At 37.5% G+C, this 27,919-nt stretch overlaps 2 long non-coding RNA genes across 4 annotated transcripts in view; one reads left to right on the top strand and one right to left on the bottom strand.

Moving 5' to 3' along the window:
* The window catches only part of LOC143907832 (uncharacterized), a 49,008-nt gene that overhangs the window by 10,044 nt on the left and 11,045 nt on the right, over positions 1-27,919 (top strand). The gene's annotated exons all lie outside the window — the stretch shown is intronic.
* On the bottom strand, positions 17-10,466 carry LOC143908148 (uncharacterized). Its single transcript, XR_013260046.1, has 4 exons — positions 10,320-10,466; positions 9,341-9,550; positions 553-680; positions 17-432 (listed from the first exon to the last, which is right to left on the bottom strand). It is a non-coding gene; the product is annotated as an uncharacterized LOC143908148 (long non-coding RNA).

Here is a 27,919-nt window from a genome sequence, read left to right as displayed (position 1 = left end):
TTGTGCAACATATATATTTACGGTTAATTATGCAATTTTGAAATATTAATGAACAAATAAAACTAATATATTGGGAAGTTTATGGTGACGTAAAATTTCTATTCCATAAAATATAGAGAAATACAATATACCTTTTTATATTTCTTCCGTATCCATATTAATCAGCGTTTAGCGAAAGTATAATAATGAAATATTGTGTAATTCCAATCGAGTCGTTTACTTTCTTCTTTTGCTATTCGGTCCTATCTCATTGAAAGATAAAAGCCTAACCGCAAGTTATCTCTGCACTATATAGTGAAAGATTTGTACTGTAATCTGATTGTGCATTTAAAGTGCATTTTGCAATAATACTTTAATGACATTTGAATTATTAAATAGTTTTACTTTCATGTGTGTGTGATTCGATCTGCCGAGGCATCTGTACGAAATCATCTGTAATAAATTAATAGTGTTATAATGCGGAAATAACGTAGATCACTTTTAAAATGTAATATTTTTGATACTACAATTTTGTGAATATTTTAAAATTAAGAATTGTTATTTGTAACTTACCATTTGGACAGAGAATATAAAGTCCGTCAAATATTTTATAAATTTTTCTTGGCAAATGGTTGATATCCAGCTGCATATACGCAATGGTATAGATAAGTGAATTCTGGATGCTTTCTTCGAAGAATAATCTGTAAAAAAAAAATTGTGTGTTATTATTTTATTGTACTGTTGCTATAAACATTAAAATTTAATTGTATTATTTGTTATTAAAAACAAAGTCTTATAAATAATTCTATTGTATTTTAATCTATTAATATATGTATTATTATAACTGTATACGGTATTATGGACTCTATCGTTTACACCTTTTCTGATTGAAAATGTAACAATTAATTTTTTTACATGATTTTTTTAATATTTGTTTAATTACATTCGTTAGCTAAAATAGTGAATAATTGAGCTGTGCTAGCTAAGTATATAAGTGACAAATGTGATATGATTAATGGAAGATGAGTTTAAGACAAAATTTATGCATGATACTCTTTTGCCTGCTGGGGATATCAAAGCCACTGCAGACAAATAAATCCAGTCGCATTCCTTGACAATGAATTTCATTCGTGCTACGCACAGAAGGGAACGAGATTTGTAGGGAACAGAATGGGAAGCCATGATATATTCGCATCAACGTGAAATGACAAAGTGTTATACCGAATTAACGTTTTTGGTAGAGGATCATCAAGGAAATGAACAATTCTAATATCCTATACGATATTTATTTTTATAATGTTCGTTGACGTAGTAAAATTGTGAAACGTAACGCGCGATATAGAGATGGCAACTGAAATCCGGTAATACCATAAACATGAAAATCAGACTTTTACCGCAAATGTGAGTAGCGCGATAACGATGCAATTTTAAATATTTAATAATACCATCATAAAATAATGCCGCGCGACATACATTCTATTTTCTCCGAAGGCTCGTTAACTGCAGTATTAGTTGATATTTCACAATTTATATCCTTTTTTGTTTGTTTATACGAAAAAGAGAACAAGCTGCGCGAAGGGCGACTACTATTAATAACCTAGCAAAGTTAAAAATGTTTACTGCGGGTTACAATTCATATGAAACTCGCGGTCGTAACGACGGTATAATTTTGAACACTGCTTCGTACTTAACACTGCACCTGACATTTTAATGTTACAATCGGGTTTTATCCATACATGAGAGAGAACTTAAACAATTCTTGCTAAATTTACACTCAACAAGACGTTACGCTGCGCCCGAATTATGTAAATTTCTCATGACGTATATGTACGGCAAAAAATATATATACGTATAATACGAGGAAAAAGTTGTAAGACGTACGAGGAACGTGCAACTAATATTAATAACGTGGCAAAGTTAAAAATGTTTACTGTGTATTACGGCTGATATGAGGGCCACGAGCATGGCAGCAGGGTCCCTTGTGATTGATCACACGTCTCTACGTCTCTCCCTCTGACGGGGTGTTCCTATGGATATTGCCTTGGCACGGCCCTGCACGCTACGATTCCCCTTGCCTTCCACCTTCGTGTCTATAGAGACACCATACCGATCTATTCTATCCTTCCCCCCTCCCCCTATGAATCAAATCGCCCTTCACCTCTCCTCTCCTCTCTTCGTTATGCTAAAAATTAAAATCATCTTCGAAGAATGTGACGGAACAAAATTGCTAGCTGTGATTTTCTACGTTAATCAATTTACAAGTAAAAGGGTGGACTAATGCACCTTGAAAAATATTTTTATTTGTGCGATGTTAAAGTGTATGTTTAAATCTTGTACAAAAAGGATATGTTTATGTTGTTTTGAAGGCACAGCATACATAATAACTGAAATACTCGGAATAATTGTGCATTTAGATTAATAATAACCTACTTATAAATTTGAGGGCACATTATTTGAGGGCACATATTGCGTTACAGTAATTAGATGATTTCATCGGGGAACATTTAATCGTTTGTTAGACTTTATTAAACTGGAGAATTAAATAGTTATGCACATCGCGTTGAACTAGTTTTTACAGAGTTAATGAATGGTCCAGACACTCTATAATTGAGATTTTATTATAGACTATCACATGGCAAAACAAATCGATTGATAGTTACAAAAAGCAGTGACATAATTGCGAAGTGGTCTTGAATACAAAGATTCTGAAAAATAACTAGATGCTAAATCACTTAATTAAGCTTGAATACGCAAGTATTAATGACTTGAGAAGTGTACTCTTGTGCAATGTTACAATTTGTAGTCATTAAATATTTTTTTATAAAACCTCGCAGTTTGTGTTTTATATATTTTTATTATACTTCGAAAAAATAATGGCGGGTTTTTTATATACTGCGAGTAGTCATTTATATTTTATTTGTAATTCTAACTTGCTGTGCAGACAATAATTACCTGCACGACAAAAACATTTGTACGTTTTTAATAACTTCCTGCAATTTTGTATAATGCTTACATTAGAATAACTTAAAAGGGTATAGAAGTATGTTTTGATTCGTCGCTTGTAATAGAGGGAAACGGGATTTATTATGTTTTATTCTCAAAGTGCAATGTATACTCTTCAAAGCAGATTGTATAGCACGAACGAGTTGATTCCTTATAGTCTGTCCCTATTATGCTTTTAATCATCAAGCAAGTTCGCGAGAGGAATCTCATTAACGCATGTATATTACTTACTCAACGCGTATACGCAAGGCGGTCCCTTGACCTTTGCAGAGCCTCCATACGTGTTTAGTAGCAACTGGTTGCAGTAGCAAGAATTAGCAATTAATCTTTTGGTTGGTGTTACGAATGGGGATGGAGAACGATCTGGACGCAAAGGTGGAACGCGGGAAGAGCGTAATAAAGAGAAGAACGAAAGAAGCAGACAAGCAAGATCATAGGGGAGAGACTTATAGACCACATATTATGCAAACGACGTTACAATTAGATCGTGGTTTTCTACCGGTTACCTAGTGCTTAACACAATTTAACTTTTGGTCATAACATACAATACATATTTTGACAGATGTATGTGTATACATTTGGATATCTGTAATAGTTAAACAATAAGCATTACAAGTTAATTGCTTACTTCCTTTTGTTACACGCTTCTTTTGTTACGCATTAAATAATTCGTTATGATAGGGATTTCCAATAGGACAACGCACATTGTTCCCTTCATCTCATCGACAGCCCGGCACTGTCTTACAAAGAAATGGGCAGCAACGACGGCGGTAGTGGTAGGTAGGTCCCTCGGGAAGCTGCGATCCTTCCTCTCTCTCTCGCTCCCTCTCGTACAGCAAACGGGAAGGCGAGCCACGGAGCCACGGAGCCACGGAGAAGGAGGGACCGCATCTTGCTCCGCAGGACTCCCTCTCTCGCCACCGGGGTCTCGCTATTTATTTTCCAGGATTTCAGAGTCCGAAGCCATTAATCTCCGCTACTCCGCTCCGCAGCGTCAGTAGAGCGCGTCAGGGCGACGTCGGGGTGCGTGGCGTCGCCGACGTCGCTCTGCTCTTAGCCGCAGCCTCGTGTACAACGTTTGGAACCGCGACGGTGAGGTAGGGGCAGAGAAGGGAGAGAGAGAGCCGAGAGATGAGGTGTCGGTAGGAGAGGTCGTGGAAGTTGGTCAGAGTGGAGGGAAAAGGGACGTGTGGTCGGGACGAGTGGGGATCTAGGCTGGCTCGCTGAACGGCGGGGAAAGCAAGGGAGAGAAAGCTCGGAGAGGGAGGTGCTGATGGCGGCGACGAGAGGGGAATAGTCGTATGGTAGAGTTATGCAAAAAATATCTCTGCCCGCAAAAAGATTGGATAAAGAAGGTATGGGGGATATTAGTGTATTAGGATTCAGCTCTGTCGCCGGTCAATGATTTGCCAGTCGATGATTTATTCCACGACTTGCTCAGCTCTCGTACCGAGTTAATTATTGCCTTACTGTATTTTCAGACGAAATTATATTTTTGTTGAAATTGAAATTTAATTTTTGGGAAATTTTTATACCAGATGGCTAAGGGTTCGCATAAACATTTTGCATAACACAATCAACATTAATACATTCCTTTTGTTGCGCGACTTGGACGAGCTCATGAATGCCATCCGTTGATTGAGAATCGCGAATATAGCCGAGCCGTTCTTCTCTCGTTAATTAACATTGTGCTCCTCACGCGCGAAAGGAGACGTCAAAAGCCCCTGGTAAATCCACACTCTGAACCCCCTTTGTCCGCGGGGAGACGTTGAGCAACCCTCGTGCTCTTTTACCCCTTTTATTGTTTATCCCGCCTACTTATTATGTCAGCATCATACCACCAGGCTGTACTAACCTCTTGATATTCTAATCGGCCAATTCTCATCTACATCTCTCGTCACTTTCCCCCTCCCCCCCCCCTCTTGTCGTTTACCCGGCGTCTAGCCGGAGATTCCCGGAATTCCTGACATCGGCGATAACTCTTAAATTCCTGCAAGATGAAAGAAGCGCAACGCCGTCGGCAGAACGTCCGGAAGAAATACTGTTCTGCTGTTGGAGGGCCGATTCTTTCATGTAAGGACGAGAGAAATTCCTTCTCTCAACAATCGCGGGGATAAAATGGAGGCAAGAAATCGATAATGTTATTTTTGCTGATGGCTCCTATTATGTACTTTGAACGGTTATTAAAATATCGAACGGAATGTTTTGACGAAAGATTATCGGAAACGGATGATTTGAGTAGATGTCTTATATATGAATGTTCGAATTGTATAATATTATTCAGATATCTATATGTTTCTTTTGCCAAAAATTATTGTAAATGAAAAATTGAATTATTTATAAATAATTCCGCAGCATTGCTGATGATTCTTGATAGTTGCTATTAGAGAGGTAGTTGCTGTTTTCGTACGTATTAAAAAACTTTCACATGCCGTAGCACAGTCCAGAATCTCGATATTATTACTATGTAAATCACCCCTTCTCTACGGTACGCTGACGCTCACGGTGACAGCCCCTAGAATGTTCCGTGGTAAGATGGATGAGTTCTAGGTTCTTATTAGATATTCCCGCGCACCAATCTCCGATCTGCAAACCCGTTCTATCGCTTTGTATCGATACACGTTGCACTCTTGCCGAGAAGAGAACGCTTCTTTTCACTATAGGCGATAATGTAATTGAATGCAAAATTGAATTTTGTTCCCGAGCAATGGCAGCATTATATTATCGCAGATCCGCTTCTGTATTATTGTATTGGAGATTATTAATTTATCTCTACCCTACACCTTACGTATATGTATATGTATGTTAATTGAAACAAAAATGTATTCTTTAGTCGAGCTAAATATGCGTGCGGAACCGTCGGTTTCAATACATGTAGGTATATAATACGGAGGGTTAATTAACTGTAGATGGATAAAAATAGAATTTTCTAAATGAGTACGGAAATCAAGCCTTCAAGTGTTTTCCTCAGTTGCGAGTGCTGGTTGAAACGAAGAGGCAGGACACGCAATTTCGGCGAAATTAATGTAAAGCTTTCGTGAGAGTAAAAACGAGACGGAGAGGGGGTGGGTCAGGGATTGTGTAGTGAGCTATAGTTAGAACATTAATGCACTTTTAATGTGCATTCCAAAAAGAAATGTAGCTACACCATGGGAAAGCCTTCACGTTCCTTACCTACCACGATGAGTCGATATATTTTATCTCTATGTAGTCTCTATTTAACTATGTAAATTAAAAAATCGAACGCAATAGAATTATTCAAATATGATACATACAAGAAAGTAGTATTTGTTCCGTAAGTGGAAGCTTTTGACGAGTGGAAAATAGCAGGTGAACTTGAAGAAGTCATCTCACGCTCTGTGGCAAGAAATAAGAGCATGAAAATGGCAGAACGTGGTTCACTTATTAGTATCGGAAAGGAGCGAATCTCAAACGAGCTACCCGGTCGAAAACGATTCAACCTTCGGGGAGAGGGTGAAATTCTTCGATAGGACGCCGAGTGATGCCACCGCCCCAATCCACCCGGCGAGCGAGTGACTACCAACATTAGTCCACTGACATCATTGACACTTTTATTAATGACACCGTTGCCCGAGGCATCTCCCTCCGCCGACACCCTCCACGACCCCTTGTTCGCCGCCAGGTTTTCCGCCGCAGTCGTGGATGCAGTCATGATAGCACCGAGATTCGTTCGTTTTCTCCCATCTCTCGCATTCCTTCTTTTTTCTTTCTTTTTCCTTTTTTTTCAGCATTATTGTATTCCCCCGCAGGAGAAATAGGGCCTGGCCTTTTCTCTTTCCGTGTCTATCTCATCTCCCGCGCCCCTCACAATTGTCCTTCTTTTCTCTTATCCTCCGCTGTGTTCTTGTCGCCGCGCGACCCCCGTGCTACCCTCTCTCCTTGCCTGTTCATCCATTCCTGTGCCCTGGGACCTCGCGAGGGAGCGGCTCTCAAGTTACATTGAAAAATCTAGCGGACGGGAGAAAAATTGGCGATACCTATATCATCCATTGTGTTTCTCTCTCCCTCTCCTTTCTGCCACAGCGAAGCGTATAGCGTGGAAGAATCTATGTATTTAACTAATTGCTCGCGCTCGTATCGGCAAGCTCTTTTTTATAGTATTTTATGACGAATTAGAATTATTTATTTTCGTATGCTATTATTTTATTATTGCAGCATTAATTGGCGCATTAAAGCAGCATTAATTTTGGCGATCCAAATACCGCCATCGAAAAGGTATCTGCTCATCCGATGCTGGTTATAGAAAATATATTAAGTAATGTTATATGAATTTGTGTTTTCGGTATCTAACATGACTCTCGTGAAATAAATTAGAAGTTTGTTGCCGGTAATACTAACTTTAAGCGGCTACGTGATTGGTGTAATTTCTGACGCGCGCGGACGTGGAAAATATCTGAGTTATCAGCAGGCTGGGGATGGTACCACGAACAAGTACGGCAATCGATATATAACAAGCAATATATATACAACGGCGCTTGCCTCAAATTGTCGGGTCGTTTGTAATGATGATTCGATCAGACCGTTCGTTCTCCTTGCAGCTTTCCTACCCTTCAGTTTATATATCCCCAATGTATACTGCATTCTGGTCAACACCAACCTCGACAACAGGACTTTCGTTTCCAATGGCTTATCCGCGGATTTGTGACCGCCGCTTGTATCGTGAACTGCCTACTTATAAGATTTATTTCGAGGGACTCGAAGTCGTTCCTTTTCCCCATTTTGCTGTTAATCGTCCCGTATAAACGACACCCTCGACAATAGACATTCTCTAAACATTAAACATATCAATAATTTTTCTAGTAACGCGTCTCATAAAATTTACTTACTATATGTACAATACAATAATGAAATATTTGAAATTGCAATATAACTTTCCTTGGCGTACGGATTTACGTAATTTATAATATACGTGATTTGTTGCAAACGTAAAAAAAATAGGTAATTGTTTCCAAAGTGTTCTATCGTATAACGTTGAATAGTGTAGGTAGAAGAATGATAAGCAACGCAATAAGGCCAAGTTGGATCAGACTCTTGTGCAATCTTGCGTAGATAGGACCGTGTGCTGATGGATGACAAATGGCTCCTCCACGGCGCGTCACTCTAGACGCTGCTAGAGGCTCCTCCTATACGTGATCAACCATAGCTCTGGGTGACGTGAGAAGGGTATAGGGGGATGACGTTGGGGTAGAAACCGGGGCGCAACGGGGGCTGCAGTAGGATAGAACGCGGGTCGAAGAGAGGTAGAACGAGGGTGACGGGGGAGGGAGGGATAGGGGTTGAACGGGTCGTCGGAGATAAAGTGGGACGTCTGATCCTCCGCCGAGGCGAGCAAAAAGATCCTCGCGCTTCGCGTCCCAGGAGACGGAAGCCGGGAACGAGAAAAACTCCCCCAAGCCACGTCGACCGCCCCCTCCTGCCTCATCCTCTTCCTCGCTTTTCCATCGTCCTTCTTTCTCTCCTTTCAACTCACGCTACGGCCAACACCGACCTAGCCGATGCTTTCATCCACCTTTTCCGCGACGAACCATCCCCGAGCACGAAGAAAGAAACTTCGAAGGGAAAGAATCTGCGTTATACCTTATCTCTACGATAGTGGGTCATTAATTAGCGGCAGTCAGTCGGTCGAGAATTATCCGCATGCACATATATAGATGTTATCACGAATACTTTCGCATTTACACTTTTATAATTAGCCCATTCGTGTCTTTTGTGGGAGAGAAAACATGTTTTTAATTATAAAAAAAAGACCATATAACATTGAATAATACTGTTGCTCGCGATATTTTCTATATGCGTCTATGATTTAGATGCAAAGTCTATTATGAGAATAGTCATCAATTTACCTTGTGAGATGAGAGAAATCGATGGTTTTTCTTATACTCTAATTCGTTAGATTACCGTCATTTTTATAAACTAATGAGAGTGCATGACTTTTTTTCTTATTAAATCTCATAAATTAACTTTGTGCAAAAAAAGTTCAGAGAACGGAACTGAAGTTTTCGCCATGTGCCACATCACATACTGTTGCGAAGACCCCAAAAGATGGATGATACGTGGCTTGGACCTCCATCATGAGCGACACGTCAGGCGTATGAATTCTTCTTGATTGCTGGGCGGGCTGTAAGCATAACGAGCCACCCGCTACGTCCATCAACTACGCACCGGTCAATTCATTTCGGATACAAGCTCACGTCCGCGTATATATACATACACATCCGCTCGCGTATGTCCACACACGCGTGCTCAGGCGCGGGCATAGATCGTATATATGCACATGGGAGATATGTATCGATTGGTGCATTCTGTAGTCCCGAACATACTCGCAGCATGTACTTACGTGTGCCAGATAGACCTGCTGGGTTGACGCCTAACCTGTCTACCGACGGTATGCAGCATTCATTTTGTTTGATTTCTTGATTTAAATCTTTACCGAGCCTTAGTTAGGGGCAGACGTGCATTTGATCGACGACTTGTCTCGTCAGAGGATGAATGGTGGCTTCGCCGAAAACTAGGATTTCAACAGCGTCAGCTAGATTACGCGAACTGGCTGAAAGAAAAAGAGAATATTTATTTATTTATTAAATTGAAATATATATACACATGGTACTCCAGGTTTATAACATTTTTTGATGGACTCTTTGAAAAATTTGATAATTTAACACGAAAGAAGCGTCATAAAGTAATGAATGTATGTTTTATCTTAAAAATAATGTTGATTATTACCGATTATTATCCAATTTATAGCCAGACAAAAATTTTTTCCAAGACTATAATTCTGATTAAAGTGACATTACTGATTAAAGAAATAAGTAAAACAGAATTTGTTAACCCTCAAGATATCATTTTAGTCTTACGATCTACAGTTCAGTCATCGTTGTCTTGTTTTCCTGTCTATTTTAAGTAGATCGAGAATTCACTATAATGATGTGACTGACACTTGCTTCCGTTCAAGATTCAAGCGACGAGAATCAAGCCGTTACAAAACTAGTCATTAAATACTTATCTGTCCTTTTAGCACAGATATCTTGCGTGTACGTCGCAGACGGGACACGACTATAGCGCACTACGCCTTTCGGTTTGCTCATATCAATTATCTCATACACGCAGAGGACTAGCTTCAGAAACGCAATAAAGACATTTAACATTGCAGTTTATTACAGGTGAATGGTGTATAAAAGAGGCTCCACCACTCGATCCCGGTGAAGGGCTTAACATTTTACCCGTCTCATTTTCGCTGCTCGTAAACTATTCATTTACCCCGGCTATAATCTTGATCGAAACTACGGATTATTATCCTTCTTGTACCATCATCTTACCTTTTTCCGCCTTTCTACCCGATACTCATCCGCACCCTACCAATCTTTCCGCACATTGCACGCGTTTAATTTTTCTTCAGGGGCGCATGCACTGTTCAACAATATGCGCCGTTCACGACACATCATACTTTGTCCAGCTGTTTATTCAAAGCTGTAAAAAAACAAAAAAATATGTTGAATAAATTATCACAGGCATGACAAGCATACTTAAATTTATATCTTTCTATATAATATTTTATAACGACAATATTTTGCGCAACAGAATATTTATATATTTTATACAGTTGGTATAGTTGATAAAATATATGCAGATCTCTCTTAAGAAGGTAATAATAATAATAATAATAATAATGGTAATAATACACCAGATAGTACTTTGAGCGATTATAACATAAGCATCAGGGATCTCTCTCCAATTTTATACTACGCACACGCGATCATTTATTGATAAAATTATATCGGAAAGAGAGATATAGATAAAAATGTGTGCACCAGTTTAACTGCACAATCTGCATAATATATATTAAAGTTTATTATTACGAGAGTCGATGCTACGCGGTCTTTACTTACTGATCTGGCTTTCGTCTAAATTATACACGTCGCCTAATGTCTTAACTGAAAACGGCTCCGAATCATTATCATAATTTTGGCATTTCCTATCGTTTTTATTTTCGCGGCCGCACCCGCAATCTTCCTTCTGGGTGGTGTTGTAAGTTATTGCTGGTTTTATCGGCGATTGAGATATCGTACATATTTTCTTTTTCGGATGGAACATCTTTATATCGCATCTTTATGTTTCATATGCCTTTATGCCGTTTTTCCGTCGCACCTTTTAATTCTAATCTGATATAATCTTTAAACTAAAAATTTGTATTTAATTATTATTGTAACTCTTTGTGCAAAATTTTGCAATTTTTTCGAAGCATTATAGCATAGCAATCACAGATCACTTCAGATTTTTTTCATATCTTATATATTTACATATATTCATTATCACGACGATATGTGATACTTGCATTATATTGCACAATACATATTAATATCATTATTTTACTGTAATCCACATAATTTAGTTGTATTATTTACTCTTTGGTCGAATATTAATATGTAATTGTACATCCCACTCACGAAAATCTATTATTGTGCGTTATAATTTCTTTCTCAGAGTTTACATTTTCTTTACACACAGATGCATTTCCTGTAATAATTATGAGAAAATAGAATCTATGACTATGCCTATATATATATTCATGAAAATAAGCATGATGAAACATTATAGCTTGCAATAAAATAATTGTATTTTTCCTACAATTAGTGTTCGAAGCAAATTTAACGTAGAATTTAATTTAACGCAAACGTCCTCTTTTCGCATGTAACAATAAGGTCTAGGAACACGTGAGCCCCAACTATGCAAATTTCATCCCCGTCAGATAGTCCCCTTGCTCGGTCAGACATGATTAAACACAGAACGCTGTTGTTTCAACCCCTTCCCTCGCTTATCCCACAAATACCACGGCAGGATTCGGCGGCATACTCACTCGATCTCGAGGATTCAAAATCCCCCAGTTTAATCACTAACCCCGAAAACTCGATGGCTTCGTCTTTTCCGGCACTCAATAATGCCTATAGCCATTCCCTAGCTTTCTCGCTTTTATTAAATTTCCCAGCGTCCTTCGCTCGATGTAAATTTATTCTGTCGCCTTTTGATTTCATCCGGCATTTGTCGGCGCACCCCTTAATTGTTATCCTTCGGCTGGGTGGCTGGATGCTTATCGATAAATCTCCGTCTTTAATTGAGATTATTATAGCAAGTTAAGTTATCAAATAAATGTATTGCAGCGATTTATTATTTGTTCTGAAAGCGGAAATTATGAGATTTATGTAGATGTTACACAAAATTGTAGATTATACAAATCATGAAATTGCGTTGAAATGTAAAAACGAGGAAGACAAATTATATAAACCGGCAATCTTTAATAAGTTACTTTTCCTTGTTATTTAAACATTTTTTTAAATCAATTTCGTAAATACTATTTTGGTGAGATTTTAAATCTTTTTTCCTTAAAACACGTTGAATGTTAAAGAAAAATGATCTGTACATTACAATAATGGTAAATGCAGAAAATTACACCACTTTTATACTTGTTTTTATTTTGCTTCAACTTTGGCACTATTTTCGAAATGTATGTGGCCAATTTCAAATTTTTAATGTTAAATGTAATTTTAACTTTACATTTTAAATGTAATGCTTTTTCAGAAAAACAATTAAATAATGGCACGGACGTGATATTTGTACAGAGAAAATGTTTTACATTTCAAACGAAATAAAGCAATAATTAGATGGGGGGGAAATTAGTATCATTCCAATTTGCGTTAGTATAGAAGGATTAATACACACATGCACGCATTCAAAGCCGTTTACCGCGGTAATCTAACATTTCGCTCCGCCCGTTCTAAATCTCACGACACGTGTCCAGATATTCAGGAGCAGATTGTTTCGTTGTAAACGGCGATATAACGACCCCGTTTAAACCGCTAAATGGATCGTCTCTCTCTGTATACATATACATATATCTCTTTAACTGTTATGCTATGGTGACTCCCCGGCGCTGCGCCGCTGTACATCCCCTTATAGCATCGCGTTTACGTTTACGAGCACCACCGCTGACGTTTACGAGCCACCGGCTGACGTACGAGCCACTTGCTGCTCTCTTGCTTTCATTGCTCGAGCTCACGCTTTAGCGTTTCGCCATCCTTTTCGCTTCTGATCTCCGGAACGGATAGCGATTTTATTGTTACCGCATTGAATTCCGGTCGCATTATCGCCACTTGTTTGATTTGAGAATTGAAGACATCACTTCAACGTGTTATTTTCTCTTCATATATATCTAGCGCGCTTTTTCCACGCGAGAAGCTTATTTCGATGTAAATTTTCTCTGTTTGTACCGTGACACCGAATCTCATAAAGCATTTCCAAGCATTCGATCTATATTAGTACAAAGACAAGTAAAAGAAAGAAACCAGATTTAAGGGAAACTGATGGCCTTGAAATATATCTACGTAACCGGTCTGCGCCATTATATAAGACATGCTGTGACGTAACCAAGTCAGAATTGTGGGCCTACCTACCGCCTAGCCCGCAACACAGAACAGCAGCACATGTTACGCACCTTCTGTCTTTATTATTTCCTTCGTACCGCTCCAGTAAAATTTATCACCGGTAGCCACCCAAACAAAAACAAGAAAGTTGTTCGAAATTATGCACACATTCTCGTGCGGCTGAAATGATGGCAAACAGGGGTAAACAAGTAGAAACTTGCACATTGTTTCCTCGTAGTTTTTAATTGTGCAAGTAGAAACTTGCACATTGCTTCCTCATAGTTCCTAAGTGTGCAAGTTTTTATTTTATTCGAGGTATAATTATCGGTATTTATTTGTTTTGGCTTCCTCATAGAGGAAGCTTTGTTAGCAAAGGTTCTGATTTCACACTTAACTCTTTTGGGGACTGCGTAAATAATTATATACATTCACTAAAAAATACTAAAAATACTTGTCCACTTAAAAACTAAAACAATACTTTATCGATAAAAAAAATCAGCCCGATATTATAAATATTTGAGATAGCGATTTATTTTTAATTCTATTATATTTTCCAGTCTTTTCTACCCCTATTTCATATATAATTGGTTAAAATTTGGTTGATCAGATCAAGTTTTATAAAGCTTCTATGTATGTACAAATTCTTCGAAATTTCAAATGTGTGTAATACGAGATCTGATCAATCAAATTTTAATGAATTATATATGAAATATAGGGGTAGAAAAAAAACTGGAAAATATAATAAAATTAAAAATAAATCGCTATCTCAAATATTGAGAAAGCGGCAGCGTAAAACACATTTTTCAAAAAAAGGAAAATCTGCATAAAATCTATACCGGTAGACCGATTTCAATAAAATTTGAGGAGGACATACTTTCTATAATACTCTATTTGTGTGCAAAAATTCAAACTGGTATCTAAAAAATTGTAGAAGTAGATGCGTGTACAAAAATCCGTACACACACACACACACACACATACATACATACTTCCGGACATTTTTTACTAATATGATTTTTCGACATTTTAGAACATTCTAAACCTATTTCCATCAAAATCTCGAAAAAAAATTTTTTCACCATTACAAAGCTTCCTCTATGAGGAAGCAATACCTCAGGATCAGGGATGGACTTGGCTTAGCGCCATATTGCTGAAATATGGTTGCTGCGTTACTATTGTCTCTTATACCATGAATTGATGTGCTCGAATGCTCTTTCATAATTTATTTTCAGGAATGATATATATCAATGAGATAATCTTTATTAAATTTTTTAAATTTAGAAAACTTGTAAATAAATTTAAATTACTGAAATTTATACAGATTTGAAGATATCGCGCTATTGATCGCTTTCCTACAATATTCTATGTACAATAAATGTATATACCGAGCCTGTACGTTATATTATTAATTAATTAATTAGTATTACGGTAGTTTGAAGTTAATCGTTATCGTCATCAGCAAAATGCGCGATACGTAATTATCGTGTCAGGATAACTAGTTGTCATTAGTACGCGGCATAATAAAATTAATAATCACTCTACCGTGTCACCCGTCCTTGTTTGACTCAAATAAAGATATGACAAGTTGTGTCCTTGGATATGGAGGATGCCAAGGGGTTAGTTTCGTGACTGATGAAGCATCCTCAACGTTAATTATCTTCTCGCTGTTATAACCATCTGACACGTGACGTCATCATTCTCGTCACATCGCACGGCGTTATCTACCTCGACTTCTTCCAACATTAAAACACGAAACGTGAAAAGCTTTCTTAAATATGTATCTCTTTTCATGTTCAACGACGCGTCTCAACCTACTGGGTCATGCAGACGCATTATCGTCACTATGCGCTATTTTACAAACGCCGGTACTCGTTCGACGCAAATGTGTATATTAAGATCCGGTCATTGTCTCTCTTGCATTATAATGATTTGCGATATGGTCGATTGACCTTGATGAGAATAGAGAACGCGGCGCGAGACGTTAACAGTCGACGTACAAGTGCTGCTCTTTATTCCGCCATTATTCGATTAGTAGAACTACTTATTCGTGGGCTTCTTAATTATTAGGATCGATCGCGACTGATAGAAGGACGTGAAAATGGATAGCACGGGCAATCTCGCGAGGTTACAGTTTCATCGAGTTGGTCTCGTTACCAGATTTATGACAATGAAGGGTCGGAAAAAGAAAGGGATCGTCGAAGTGAAATGTCGATGAAACGGACTTTTTCTTTCCCCGGCACTGATAAATCGTAAAGAAATACGGACGATTGATTCACTCCTGCGTTACGCGGATTCTCGTGAAAACAGTGGGAACATCGCAGGGGTGGGACAAAAGTGATAATATTTTCTTTGGTTCTATAGTGACGTTCTTCTAACGGAAAGTCAACCGAGGCACACACAAACACATCACCCGCACGCGTACGCGTACGTATATATACAACGTATCCACCCTTCGTAAGCCTATATTCACGAGTTACGCATCTACGCAAACAGTCGGAAGAGCCAAACAATGAGCCGCGAACACTGTGGTCGCTTTTATTTTTTGAAAAATGGAGAAACACGGATGGTACGTCGGACGTACTTCCGGAAGATTCCAACCTCCGTTCCCATATCTTCGTCCTCCGCTTTTTCCTGTTTCATCCCTTGCTATTCATCATCGTATCTTCCTTCTATTTTATCTTGCGCTCTCTCTTCTTTTTTGTATAATAACATAAATTTTTACACGGTGTCAAATTATCTTTCTTTTAATTATAGACTCATGTCATATGTGAATTATTACGTACACGTTTACTTTTTTATTTTAGTAGTAATCGAATTTTTATACATTTTTAAATAGAATATTTTTATTCGAATTTTGAAGATTGAGATATTATTTATTGCCCTCGCAACGCGTAGCTTGGTAATTTATTAATATATTCCTCAAAAACACACACAAGTACATTGAAATTTTCAATCTGAGAACTTGTTTAACGTAGTTTGCTACTCTGCATCGCGTATCAGTTGATAATTAAGCAATTAATTTTTAATTTATCTTTATCGCAACCAACATCGTTTTTTCTACATAGAACCTCGATATAGGTATTTACTTCTTTCTCTGTTTGTTTCATGATATCATCTCTTTGTGTATCTCACTTCTCTTTCGTTTCTTCTCATCTCTAGCGTCGATTTTCTAGTAAGCTGCCTAGCCATCTCATGATTCATCGCTGCCGCTATGAATGATCCATCTCTTCCCTTAGCGCGTCGTCTTGAGACCAGCACTGAGACCGGACTGGACGCTAAGCCGAAGATGACACGTACCATATTCTCGATCGGTGGAATTGTTATTTCTCTCCTCGATTCTAGACCCCGGGAATGTAGGAAAACGTTTTCCAGGCTCTGCAACCATCGTACACATTTGGCATTTTTATTAGAGCGCAAAATTGTTTAGACTTATATCTTAGCAAAGATTAGATAATCCTTTAAGATAAATTTTCGTAACATTTAGCAAAATATTTCTCGGTAGCGTGTTTTCTGTGACTGCGACGACGGTTTCGCGTCCTACGTCATATCTTCGCTTTCTACTTCGTGACATTAACTGATGATTTATTCGCGTAGTGGTGATTTATCTATTTCATTGACGTCCATTCCGACATCAGGAATCGGAGGCTCGATCAAAGTTATACACGCTCCAATGATACATAATATTTTTTAAATGAAAAATGTTTGAAAAGATTCTATATATGATTTAATTTTTTATATTGCATTCAACGAAACTTATTACATATACAAAATGTTTCATATAATTCTTTGTATTATGTATGCTACATATGAAATAATATATAATCTATCTTGATATAAATGCAATACATGTAAATTCAATACGAAATATTATCTGCCGCAAAACATATTAACTATTTTTTATTTATTAAGGAATTAGTGGTTATATTATATTTATTTTACATTATATAAATATATATAATGTTAATAACGAATTTCTATGCATGAAGTACAATCCGTGCTTCATCGAATCTCACTTCGGCAAACTGATCACGGTGCATCGTACAAAGCCGGTTAACTGCCGGATCGCTATAGATGGTACAGACCGGTCATGCGGGATGCTGTATTCTCACTACTTGTTATTTTATTTCGTTTTTACGAGAAACAACTGCCTGAAGCTCACGAAGTTTCACCCACCGGTTTGCCTCAAAAGAATAACGTATCACACACGCAACAAAATCTCATTTCAATTTTTATATATTTAATTAACTTCGAAATGTCTAGCGCTATGTGAATCTGTGATAATATATTTCCATAACTTTATTGTTTTTAACAGACATTATAAGCCATGAAATATTTATAGACATATTAGAAAACCCGTGAAATGTTGATCGCGTTCGTTTATAAGGCGCCGAAATTATCTGGAGCGTTCAAAATATCTAACGATCCCTTGAGTAATCAATAGACCCCTGTCGCGAGACACACGAGACATGGTAGACCAAGTCTGAGCTACAAAGTGCAGATTATTACGTATAGGCTGCAATTTTGCAAAATGGATTGGTCTCGGATAAGAAAATTTCACCGACCGTTCCTCTACAATGTCTTGCAATTTTCTCCCGTCCCGTCGCCGCCACGCAGAAATTACCAGGTGGGAAATTTTTTTTCGAGCCTTCGATTGGCCGCCCCGACAACAGGTAGAACCGACATCAACCGCCAAAAAGCACGCTTAACGATTTGCCTAGGTGATCGCCCTTAATCGGCGTCCGGCTGATTTCGATGATTAATTTTCGTCCGAAGTGGCTACGCCGCAAGTGGCTGTTAGTATGTGCTCAGCTCGAATGCGAAGCGTGTAGACGATATTAAGTAGTAGTGGAAGATCGTACCTCGGGCGTATATATACTTCTGACCACACTTTATCGCTGCAGCCGCGCACCTTCTCGTCTCGAGAAGTATCGTGCTGATTTTATCAGAAGGGGAGGGTGATTGCGCCAATCCGACGCTTCTGGCCATTGACGATTAGCCGATACGTATATAGGTACGTGAATTTGCCGGCAAATGTCTCTATTTCGGAATTGAACATTGTAGTCGATAACGTCTTCGGCTGTTGTATTTGATTTTTTTCTTTTTTGCAAGAACAATTTAACTTCAGTTTAGATCGTTCTTTCACCTCAACGTTCTCGATGTGTGTTGCACACACAACTCATATCGTTGCGTACCTATCTTGAAACGCTTCCTCTTACGGCAAATAAGCGCTACTGTTTTACACAAAATGCAGTTGGGTTGTTTCTGATAAATATATTAATAGCATATACCGCGCGCGGATGTATCTGAAATACGAAAAGTACAACATGAGCTTGATAGCAAGTGATCCATATCGCTTCGCGGCGTCGTGTTGAATAAAAGAAAGAGCAAGATTTACGCGCGCGGTTTAACGGACGTCAAGATCTTCCTTATTCGGGCATGAAGACGGTGCCATTAATCAATGTTTATACATTGTCACGTTGAACGACCTACCTCTAACACGGCGTATGATTATCTGGAATAAAGTATCCCGCGCGACAAATCGCTTCCTTGTCAGGAGTTGTTTAACCGACTACGTATATAAAATCACGTATTATATTATATATTATAATGCGAGACATATAGGTGTGGCTCGAACCGTGCAACGCGATGCATCGTTATTGCTTAATTCTGGCTACTTTGTATCACTTGCCGTTATCGTGCACTTCGTCGAGCTCAAATTGTCTTTATATACTTTGAAAAATTCCTTCGTGAAATTTGACGTAAGTTAATTTACTTATATTCTTGCGCGAAGTGTGTGTGTGTGTGTGTGTGTGTGTGTGTGTGTGTGTGTGTGTGTGTGTGTGTGTGTGTGTGTGTGTGTGTGTGTAAATGCCATAAAAGATGCATCAAATCATCAAAGAATTCGACGACAAATTTTCCAACTGCAATGTGCCATTATAATGTTGAAACCTGTCATAATTAATTCGACAATAAGCGACAGTCGATACTAATGGATCTCTGTACGCGACGAGTTCCTTGTCTTTCCGACCCGCGGCCATGTTTAATCGACGAAAGACGAATACTTTTACGCGATATATTACATACATATGTATATCTATTTACATATGTACATACGTACGCTTTTTTGTCGAGGCCAGCGACCGTCAGACGCACGGCGCTCATTTGTCGTGTGCGCGCATGTGAAAATACGACAGAGGAATATTTCACTTTTCGTAGCGTTCACGCGCCCCGACGACAGCGTCGCGGTGCCGCGTCACGAGGCATTCATTTCGAAATACGTATACCGGTGCGTCCAGGGTCCGGGGAGTAGCCTTAATAAATGTAGAAGCATTTATATAAAGGCAGCAAGATGCGAATGTTCCTGCTCTCTCTCCCCCTTTCTACCCTATCCCTTTCTCACCCTGCTTCTCGTTCTTTCTCGCTTTCTCTCTCTCTCTCTCTTTCTTTCTTTCATTCTGGTCATTCTTCTAGCGCGATGGAAAATACGCGGCGAAATCCTACGCGGCGAAAAACGTCGATAAGGTATGACGTTCGAGAAGGATGAAAGAAATTTTTCTCCTGTACATGTTTTTATCTTTTTTTTCTCTCCTCTTTGACGCGCCACGTTATGTAAACTCGCGGGTTCGCGTGTCGCTGTAAATCTCTTATAAAATCTTTTTTAGACGGGGCTACGCGTCTTTGACGCGAGACATTCAAATTGAATGAAAACAGTCATTCCTTTAGCGATAATAGTTTACTACCATCAGCGTCGTAATGGCCAACGTCATACGTTAAACAAGAAACATGGGGTAATTAGCACTTCCCGACGAACGTAAAATATTTGATTGATCGTAGATAAGTGAGATCTTATCCGAGGCGTTGAGTAACGATTCACGAAAGAATTATAGTTGCATGCAACATTATGGTACTTTTCTTATATGCATTATGCAAATATAGATACACCGCGCGCGCAAATTACCTTTTTCCACGGCTATTTGACTTTTTGTGTAATTGCTCTAAGTCAACAACTTAGCGCCGAATTAGACTCGGAAACATGAACGCGAATTTAAAACAACCATAACGTATGCAAAATGTATTTATAATTGCTGAGCGATACTAAATCGTCTTTGCGCCTTATGTCCGACGGCTGATCGTGTCATAACCGGTGATTCGCGGACCAAACTTCTCAGATTATCAGATATCCACTGTTAGGTACGACAATTTAACTCTCGTTTTGTACTAATAATGAACACCTAAAATGTTATCTCAATATTCCTAACGAAATAAAATTTAAATGGTTGTAGTTTGGATTAATCGCAATGCTATATAAAAATAGATGGTACGATTCTAATTTTACGAAGATTTATGTTCGTATACAAAGATATGTACTTAAAAAATATAACTTTGTAAAATTATCTTTACACTATGGTACGCCTTATTATCTCAGATGGTAATTTTAATTTCTTCATTGATTAATAAACAGTTATCACAGTGTAACGCAGATATTGATGAGGAAGGTTTCAATTTTGCTACCACACATGCAAACACACTATCTTATGTTTGATAAAACTTTTACTGAAATGTATCGCAGACATGACATATTAGAACTCTCGAGTTTTGTAACAGAGAGATAAGCTTTTTGCTGAGAATTACCGTCATAACTATTAAAGATACGCGATACTCGGTTAGAAATCTAATTGCGCAATCGACCCCGTCAGCGAACACAGTATCTGAAACAATGTCGCTATCTGCGGATCCCGAGTGCAATCTCTCATAGTTGGCAACGTGTATCCCATCGGAATAGCGGACGGGCGACGAAAAATAACGAAAATCCGCTCATCCGTGCGACGCGGTGTCGGCGCGACGATTCATTTCGGGATAGTTAAATCAGAACCGCAGTACGCCAGTCATCGAAAACGCGTCGAAGGCACGCATGTAACACCAACGCGACGTATCGTATCGCGCGTACACCGCGAGAGCGTGCCCGGTGTCATATGTACGCGTGTACACATTTACGCGCACATAAGTGTATACACGCACGGCCAGACAGAACGAGTCGGTATTAATAGAAGCGTAGTTCGACATAGAGTTGTTGCCGGCCGTCAGGCAATGTTTGTGTACGCCGAAAAATATGTATTCCGCGTACACATATATATTATACGTATACATATATGCGCGTTGATACACGCACGGCGATATCGATATCGGGCGATACTCCGGCTCGGGAAAACGAACTGATATTAATAGAAACGTAGTAGTTTGACGGTTAGTTGTTGTCGTCAACTATTAAGTGATCCTCCAACGAGTTGTGGGGGATCGTTTGATAACGGAGCAATTTTTCGAAACACCAATGCGAGCGCTGAAGCGATGAAACGCGCGCCGCTCCGGTCGCGAGGCCCGCCGTCGCCATCGCCATGTTCCGACGGCCGACGGTGCGCCATGTTGGAACTCTGCTACTCCAATCCAATCTCGTCTAGCCGAATGCATCGGACTTTCTTGTCAGGAGCAGGTAATAGACCCGCTCTCTTTTTCCGAAAATAACTATCAATATTCTCCGAGAGTAAATATTGCGCGAAATGTGTCAATAATTTCGAGTATATAGAAAAGCGTATATTTCGATGTAAGCTTGAAGGTGACAAAAGTTTGTGGTTTTGTATATACGATTCTTCCTACTGTAACCATAGATTCGTTCCGGCGTTCATTAATCTTATCTTTTCAAATTCTTCAATCCCTAACACTTAAGTCTCTAATAAATCGACTAAACTTTATTACGTGTTTGTATTTTCTACCCGATACATAGATATTTCAATGTATTTGATACTAAAATGTTTTCAAACGATACACTTTTCTTTCAAGAAATATTCGATTTGCTCTTAATTAATTTTACTCGATAAAATATAACTCGCACTTTATTTTAAAAGATAATACAAAATTGTCAATTTTATAATATCTACATCTCTAATCTAAAAGTTTTTAAAGAATACAATATGCTATAATACAAAATTATCTTTTGCAGTTATAATATTTGTAAATATATAAATTTTTAATTATTACTCATTTTATTAACGCTATTCTTAAAGTTTATTTCCAATTGAGAAAAATTGTCTTATAATTAATATTTCAAAACAATAATGTTATTATTTTCTATCTGTATTTTGTTATTATTTGATTTCTGCTTCTGAATCTATTGAATCTACTGAAATCTCACATTTAATGAAAATAACAATGCTATTACTTTTACATGAGGATAATAATAATAATATGCAAATAATTATTAAAGTAAGATAAATAAAATGTTTTTTAATAATTATTTCGTTGGTTTTCGAAGAACTATATACTTGAATCTTTGGCATTGATACGCCTTGCATGTTCCGACGGGCGACGCATATACATCTTATAATGTGCTTTTAGAAAGATACTCAACGAATTCATATAAACAGATGGTAAATGTTTTATAGAAATAATTAAACACTGGTTAACATATTTGTTTTGTAACCTCATTAAATACAGATCTGCAAGTACTATACTTATTGTAAAATCTTGTAGTAAGTATTTATCAATAAATACAAAAGCCTTAATATCATTGCAAGTTTGTACAATATTTATTTCTATAATCTACACAGTATATAAAATATCTAACTCCAGACTTTGAAATGTGATAAATTAAACAGGTCAAGTTTTTTTTTCAATTGTAATCGAGTTTTTTGCTTTCTTTTAAGTTCCATTTTTACATGCGTGCTATCATGTATGTAACATAATTTCATGAATATACTTAATTCTTCAAAATCTTTATGGGTAGAATTTATCGGGTATTTTATATCGTTGTTGCACACGTTATTATAGTCATACATTGTTATCGCAGTAGCTTGCAAATTATTAGGAGAAAATTTTTCTCACCCCCCCCCCTTCCTCTACATTTAGTGAATATACGAAAAATATATGTAAAGTACATTTCACGCGCTTCCCAATATGTTAAACTGCAAGAATAACAAGCAAACTCTTTGTAAAATATTGTATTAGTATATTTAGTAATAATTTGTAATATTGGATTAATCTGAAATTGAATGATATTAAAATAAAGGGAGATTCTTTCGTCGCGATTGTTTCAAGTGCAAGCGCACCTGAACGACAATGATAGTAATTTGATCACTCATTTTACTTTACAAAGTACAACGTTGCTTCGCTAATAATTTTGTGGGCGCTTCGACAAGAATAGTCGACCAAATACAGTGTTTCAAAATATTAATCAAGACCAAGCCCCTCAACAAATGTATATGGCTGAGCGAAAACGAATAAAGAAAGTGTATTTACGAAAGCAGTGCGTACCACGTGTGCGTCATAAATCATTTCGCTGACTCCTCTAATTATAAGTATGACTATCGCCGCTATCGCATCGTCGCACATTTAATGCCGGAGGGTTAAAGTAACAGTGAGTTTTCTTGTGATAACTTTGCCTTTTTCTTCACGACTGAAACGAAAAAAACACGCAAAAAGGGCCGACAGAAGAATTCCATACGAGCGAAAGATTAGTACGAGTAAATAAATGGTTTACTAAGAATGTCAAAACATTTTCTCGTAATTGCTTTTCTTTTTGGTTCTTATTTTGGCACGTAATAATATTCTTTTGTATATTTTTTTGCTTGTGCTCTACATTGCAATCTTGATAAATGTTCACTGGCAGAGATTCGGCATTTCTTTAGAGGTTTATATAGTATCATAATATATTTCATGTATATAACTTTTAACGTTATAGATGCAGTGCATTTCTATATACGTAACATTTGACAATTTAATAAAAAATTGCCTTAATATACCGAATTTTAATATGTCTAGGTGTTAGATTAAAATTGATAACTTGCCAAGTGATGTGTTTAAATTCGTCACGATTTTAAGTCATGTGACATGATGAGTGAAACTTAATTTTTTTTTAATAAAAAGTAACAAGTTTAAAATATTTTAATTAACAGTAAATAGATCATTTAGTAGTATTTTTCTATGATGTTTCTCAAAGAAAGTTTTAAGCTATATAACTTATACATAAATCCGGTATGCCCAATTTCAGCAGGAGAAGTATGAAACACTTTGACCATAGATATACATAGATTTTAAAATATTTTCGATAACCATGATACTGATATCAGCATCATGAACCAACGCCGCTGGAAGATATATTGCCGTGTGCCTCCCAAAATATTACTTCCCGTACATCATGTGTATACATAGGTACTCCATAGATATCACGCGCCATTATCGGTACCGCATCGATACCTAACGCCGAAACTCTAATCGCTCGTACTTCGAATGAAAATTAACTGCCGACGCCGTTCTGCCGTTTTCGATAGTCTTTCCGTACTAAGATAATAATACGAAATATATTTTTTGTCAGTTTTTATTGTAATTGATACCTGAGGATTTTGTCGGCGCCAAATGTCAACTTTTTGATGAAGCAGTTATCATAATTTAAAGAGAAAAAGAGACAGAACGGTGTTTTCTTGCACATTTTCAGTCTCCGATCGAAAATTTATACACGTCACATTTTACACATTTCAACGTCGCGTCAGAGAATAAATTAATAGATAAATATGTGTATATTATCGAATTGGACATCCGTACACCTGCGAATTTTACTGACTACTGAGCCCCAGGTATGCGCGTTTCTCCGTTACACCCGAGACGAAACTTCTTGAGTCTCGGTAACCTTGAATTTCGCAATTTGCGTATTCGGAGATACAATGCCTTCTATTAGGCTTGACCAGCAATAAATCAGAATGTAGACAAATTCGTGTATTTGAATAGACTGAAACTCTAACAAAGAGTAGGGAGAAATAAAGAGCGAAGCGAATAAAATAGAAACAGGACCAAATCGAGCAGAAGCAACGAGGAGTGCGGACTAAGAAATCGAAACGAAGAGTGTTGATATTAAAAAAGATTGGATTAAAGTGGCATGAATAAAATTCGCAGATAGACTGCGTGCCCCAGAATAGAAATGAAGGATTAAACAGAATTAACAGAAATTCAATATTACTCATAAATTGCATTAGTGTGATTGAAAATTATTTGTAATGCCTATTTTTTATGTGGCATAAATTTTAATTGCTATTATTGAAATAAAAGCTAAAATAATTTTTTTCCTACGGAAGCAGTAATCTTTTAAATGTTATATTTTATTTAGGAATAAAAAATCCCATTTATAGATATTTGCTTAAAAAAAATCTTAAATATAAACGGAGAAAAATTATGTTTGATAATTGTACGTATTAAAAAAAGGCAATCCTTAACTGGAAGATTAAATTAAAATTTAATCAAAAACGTAACTAAATATATTAATTAAATGAAATTAAAAGATGTTATTTCGATGAAATTTTGTAAAGTTTTTATTAATTAATTCATTATTAAATAATTTATTTACGTGTATAGAATTATGTGAAAATGTTAAAAACCGATTGAAAACACGCGACAATATTTGATAAAATAAATATTTCTTTTACGTTCTTATAACAATTATACTTAAATGCATATCAACGATGAGTTGCTGGCCAAATTTTTCTTATTTTTGATCTGACTATGACCGCAAAATAGTTCCACGTAACCCAGTCTCTTAGGTAGACGTGGCGTGAAATTCGCAAGGAGACGGGACCTTGAATCTTGCAAATTGCGTATTTGGAATTCCGATAAGCTTTTTCGGGCATCCGGCAGTAAATCAGCGCGTGCAAATCTGCCCATTTTGACGGTTCAAGGTGTACGTGAAAGGGGCAACGCGAACGGAACGGGGAGACGAACAACCTGTCCGTTCTCCCGATTTCTAGCCGTCACACCATTCAAGCAAAACTGGACCAGAGCAGGTACTCTCCTGCATTTGTTTTGCATAACTGTCTAACCCCTTGTAACCAAACCCTTCTTAGCTCCAGGAGTCAACCGCCTCGGGCTGTTGCGACCTCGGGTCACGAAAGCAAGTGGAACGGTCCGTGAGACTGCTCCGTTTTCGCTTCATCGGCACCCTGCAGATTCTCGAGTCGTAAAACCCGATCGTAGGATTCGCTCTGCTTCAGTTACGATGAATGTCGACAGCCGTCGGAAGCCTTTGCGGATTCGGGCAGCGAACAGTGATATACGTAATTCTTGAAGAAAGATTTGCGGATGTATGCTTTGTTATGTGATAGATCTACATAAAATCCACCGCGACGAAACTGCTTCCTCGATGCGTTTTCCCACGTGATATGGAAGTGATTAGGTTTCCATAAATATTATTAAGATTTGATGCAGTTCACGCCAAAGAGATTTTTAGGGCTTATTATAGAAATGCATTAACTTGTATTTTATAATTTGTTGATTTATTTTAAAAGTGTTAACTTTATGTAAAAATGATATGCCTTTCAACAAAGCATAAATTAGAGTGTATGTGTGTGTATATAGGTATATGTATACACATATACATATGTATGCTATATGTATATGCATATAGTAACTAAGTTATTGCTCATGTCAAAGTGTCGTGTTAAAAAAGGGGTTTAATGCCCATTATCCGTAGAACCATCCAATGGAAAGTTGCGTGTCATGTATGGTTCGTGAAAAAATTGCATATTGCGCGTATCGCGCGTAGATAAAGTATTTCCTCGCCTTTTTAACAACACGCTCGTTGCTGCACGAGTGCGCAGTGGGCTGTAATTTTCATGAAACGAGAGAGATATATTATTGCGTATCTACATTTTTAAAAAGCTGTAACGTCTTATTTTGGTCTCTCGCTAATTGCTCAATATCGCTCGCGCATCGTAATTATATCGTGGTAAAACAAGATATAATTTTGAATTCTTTCTCGTACTTTTATTTAAATTTAAAAAAATATGAAAAAAAAACACGATTGCCCCGCTAGCCTTGAGAGGGCGGCGAAGTCTGGTAGCCTAAAGAGAAGATTCCGTTGTGTGAAAAGATAAACTGTTAGCAGATAGTGGCGATCATCGCAACAGATGGTCCCAAGCTCTAATAATGATAAATGAATAAGTGGCAGAATGAGTTCCCTTAACGGTCTCATTGATTCAGTTTGATTAATGGTTTTCTATAGTCTTTGTGTTTTTGTACCCAGTGGAAATCATCATCCTATTTTCTTCATCAAAAGCATATTTCGCTTGTTTACACCACAGTTGTGAATGCCTGTGGCGTTTAATTTTTGACATGCACGTAAACCACGCAATGTGTAATTCTGACGAATTTCCATGACGACGTGTAATTTCGTCAAAACGTAACTGACCTTACATCTAATAATACGATTCTGCAGCTGCGAGCAAAGAAATACGAATTCTACGAAGAAGATGCGTGGACTTGAAGAGCAGCATTTCGTCGAGTTATAAATCATATCTGATTATATGATTTCTATGCGAGATAAACGATTCTGCAATTTTTAATTCAAGCTTTTGAATTAAATCTGCGCATATATTGTCTCTCTTTCAATGTATCAGGTATGTTTGTGTGCATAACTCTATATATAATTTTATAATTAAATTTAATTCAATTCAATAAAAGGTCCC

The sequence above is a fragment of the Temnothorax americanus genome, unplaced genomic scaffold (assembly GCF_048541705.1).
Source record: "Temnothorax americanus isolate GAGA-0224 unplaced genomic scaffold, ASM4854170v1 Scaffold9, whole genome shotgun sequence".
Classification (NCBI taxonomy): Eukaryota; Metazoa; Arthropoda; class Insecta; order Hymenoptera; family Formicidae; genus Temnothorax; species Temnothorax americanus.
The sequence above is the reverse complement of the archived record's forward strand: the minus strand, read 5'-3'. Positions and strand labels throughout refer to the sequence as shown.